This window comes from Mastomys coucha, unplaced genomic scaffold (genome assembly GCF_008632895.1).
Source record: "Mastomys coucha isolate ucsf_1 unplaced genomic scaffold, UCSF_Mcou_1 pScaffold5, whole genome shotgun sequence".
NCBI lineage: Eukaryota > Metazoa > Chordata > Mammalia > Rodentia > Muridae > Mastomys > Mastomys coucha.
In genome coordinates this window covers 64,620,542-64,624,103 of record NW_022196911.1, presented here as the reverse complement: position 1 = coordinate 64,624,103, position 3,562 = coordinate 64,620,542, and the positions used below count along the sequence as shown (strand labels likewise).

The window sequence follows — 3,562 nt, the reverse complement described above, 5'->3', positions numbered from 1 at the left end:
CCCCCGCCGCCAGGTAAGCGTCCGTCCGACTCCCGGGGCCCGAGCGGAGCCGCGGGGCCGGCACCTACGGTTCGGCCGAGCCGAGGCGAGTCCCGGGCGCCTGGCCGGTCCAGACGGGCCCGGCGATCCGGGCGGCGGCGGCCTCGGGGCCAGGCGTCCTCCCCTCCCCCGCCGCACCCCTCCCCCGCCGCTACCGCGGCCACCGCTGCCGCCGCCGCCGCCGCCCGGGCTGGAGAGCGCAGGGAGCGAGCTGCGCGCGCGGACCGGGCCACTTGGTCGCTCGCGGCTTTCGGGGGAGGAGATTTATCTTTTTTTTTCACCCTCGGCGGGGAGGGGGTAGGCAGGAAACGGCCGCGGCGAAGCCAGGGCCCCCTCCCTGGCCGAGCGAGGGACCGCGGAGACCCCGGCGACCGGACGGCGGCGTGGGGGGAGGGGCGCGTGGGGGAGGGGCAGCCGCATGAGCGCCCCTCGGGCCCGGCCCCGGTAGGGTCGGACTGAAGCGGAGTGGGTTCGGGGTGTGGAGCCGACCGCCACCCGACGCCCTCCGCTGGGGACTCGGGCAAGCAGAGGTGGGACAGTGGCCCGGCGGGCCAGCCCCTCCACCTGCAGGGACTTCGGTGCCCGCCAACTTCGGGGTGTGCGGTGGCACGCGGGGGAGAGGTCGTGCGAATGTTTGCAGCGGCTGGTGACTAGGGGCAGGTGGTGGTCACACTCCACGCAGACCACTTCCTGGAGTGAGACTTGGACATACCCCTCCACTCCCCCTAGCTGGCCGCCGAGATCTCTGGTGACCTCAGATTAGGAGAGACAGGAGACTGTCTGGGGAGTCAGATGCCCCCAGCCCCACCCTCGTCATCTCTGCCCCGGGGCTCTTTTGTGTCAAGTGCAGCCCCCTTCTCCCCCCCCCCCGTGACCCCGTCAGTCTGGGGTGGCCGAACTGCCCAGCTGTGACTCTCACGTGGCTGCCATTCACTGTCACTCTCTTGATGAAACCACCCACACACCCTGACCACGTTGGGGGGCGTGAACTGCCCACCCAGCTGTTCTGTCTTGACCGTCACTCAGCACCCTTCCCCAGATGACAAGTCACCTGGTCCTGGAGTAGCACGTCCAGCCGTACTGGGGACAGACCCGTCTCTGGATCAGTGGCCCCCCTCTCAGACCACCCTCCAAGTGGAGAGATGTCTAGCTTCTTTAGGATAGGTGTCGCCAACCTCTGATTAGGGACATCCACACCCCCAAGTCTCTGGCGACAGACCAGCACACATACACCAAACTTTAAAACGTTATTTATAAAACTATCTTTATTGACCACTGTGACTTTTTGTCGCACGTGTTGAGACAGCCTTTGGGGGGGGCGTGTTAAAATAATGTGTTTAATGCATACTGGGTAAAGCCCACTCCTCACCCTTAACCTCGCCAGGTTTACCTGTAAAAGAGGAAAAGTTTAGAAAAAAGTTATTCCAGCGAGCCGGCAGAATCCGCTTGGAGGGGGGTTTGGGGCTGGTGGGGAGGGGGAGATAAAAGATCCTGAGGAGAGGGCTGCCCGCAGGGCTGCCTGCGGCAAGGTGTGAAAAGAGGGGAAAGGGGCTTGTCAGGTGAGTTAGGGAATCGTAACTCGCCTAACTGTTCTGAACTCGGTATCTGGTTTTGATCCCAGGCACTGGGTGCCTGTAAGAGAGGAGCATGAAGGAGCCTAAGGTCGAGATGGGTCTTTGTGTAGCGTCCTCCCCCCTCCCCTTTGCTTTCTGAATCCTTGAGAAGCGTCAAATGCTTTTGAATTTTTATGTTTGAAATGAAATCTCACCTCCTCTGTCTCCCTGGGCAATTTCATCTCCCTTCCAGCCCTCCAAGTCAAAATGACCCAGATACACCCCCTCAGATGACTTTCTGAGGTAAAACTTTCGGAAAATATTTTTAGCGTACTCATTATCCGTCTACCTAAGTGTGGGGAAAAATAAGTCTCCTCTTAAGGAGCTCTGTTCAGGCTGCCCGCCCTCGTCTCTTTCTGGAATATTGAATTTGTACTCGTGAGAGCCTTCCATTGTTTTTCAGTGAGACTGCTTTGATTCTCACCATTTTGTTTTACATTCTTACCCAAGACCAATTTTTATCCCTTCCCCCATCGCTCCAGTCTCCTTACATTGTTGAACGTTTAAAATAATAGCATTCGTGTTGGTGGGGGAAGGGAGCAGGAAGCTAAAGAAAAACCTCATTTCTTCTTCCTCCCCCTTCTGGCAAGTCTAGAGAAATAATATAACATAATATATAGATGTGATTCCTTGGGGGGTGGGGATGGGGGTGGGGAAATGATTGTGGGTGGTGCGGAAAATTCTGGTAGTTTCTTTGCAAAAGGTCTGAAAATACAAACCCACCTCCTGCCTTCAGTACGCATGTGCGGTAGACCTATTATGGAGGTTCGTTGTGGGGGAGGGAGGGGAATTTGAGAAAAAAATAAATATAAGTGTGAGAGATTGATGGCGAGATTAGGAGAGAGGGGCGGGAGGAAGGCTCTTGCCCAGGCTCCTCCTACAGCCCCACTGCCAGACTCCGCCCTCGCCCTCCCCACCTTCCCGAGATCTGAGCCGGGATGTGGGAGAGTCTGGGCTCGCGGCCAGCTTTGAGAGGCTGCTGAGACAGAGGTTGGGGCTTAGATTTGCTTTATTACCCTCCCTTGCCTCTCCTCGCCATTCTTTCCCTCTGCTGGCCACCGACGTCGGCCTAAAACTGAGAACCTCCTGCCGGGCTGGGTGGGAAGTGGAGTTCACAGGCTTCCTCGCCCCACACATCCAGGGTGACCCAGGCGGCCCCACTTCCCTGATCCTTAGCCAGTTGGCGTAGCTTGGCCTGCCCTTGCCACTTGCCCCGCGGTCTTCGTTTCCATGTTCGTGTTAACCCAAGTCCCTAGAGTTAAGGGGAGCCAGCTGCTGGGCCTGACGTCTGACTTCCTATTACAGCCCTGGATCGGTTTTCACACACGGGCTTCTGGGCAGGCAGCCCCTTTGCATGCCCACTCGCCATCCTAGAGTGTCTTTGCTCACAGGGACCCGGGGTTGTGGGGGTAGCATCAGGTCGGAATCCCAGGCCTGGGGTGTTAATTGTAGCTAATTTTCCCTTGGCTGTTGAGGGAAGGAATATTGTGTGTCCTAGAGCAAGAGGCTGGGCCAAGCCCTGGCTTTCCCCTCTGGCTGCAGCTGCCTCTGCTTGGACAAGACAGGTCTGGCTGGTTAGTCTAGTGACTGGTGGGGGTGGAAGGTAAGCCACGGGCGTTTCCGTGTGGCATTAGGGCTTAATCTTTGAGAAACAACTCTGGTCCCCAAACTTCAGCAGACTGGCAAGGGTCAGGGAGAATGAGGGGGTGGGATACCAAGGAAGAGCCTGCCCCGGGCCCTCTGATAGAGCTCTTTGGGGAGAGAGCCAGGGGCATAGCTGTGCTGAAGCAGGTCCAGGTGTGTGTGTGTGTGTGTGTGTGTGTGTGTGTGTGTGTGTGTTTGAACCCGAGACTGCACATGTTAGGTGTGTCTGTGTTTATATCCTTGTTTGCATCCCTGCAATGTGTATA

The 3,562-nt window shown here is 57.9% G+C and overlaps 1 protein-coding gene across 1 annotated transcript in view; it reads left to right on the top strand.

Annotated features, from left to right (window-relative positions):
- The window catches only part of LOC116077736 (cytochrome b5 domain-containing protein 1), a 34,600-nt gene that overhangs the window by 29,483 nt on the left and 1,555 nt on the right, over positions 1 to 3,562 (top strand). The gene's annotated exons all lie outside the window — the stretch shown is intronic.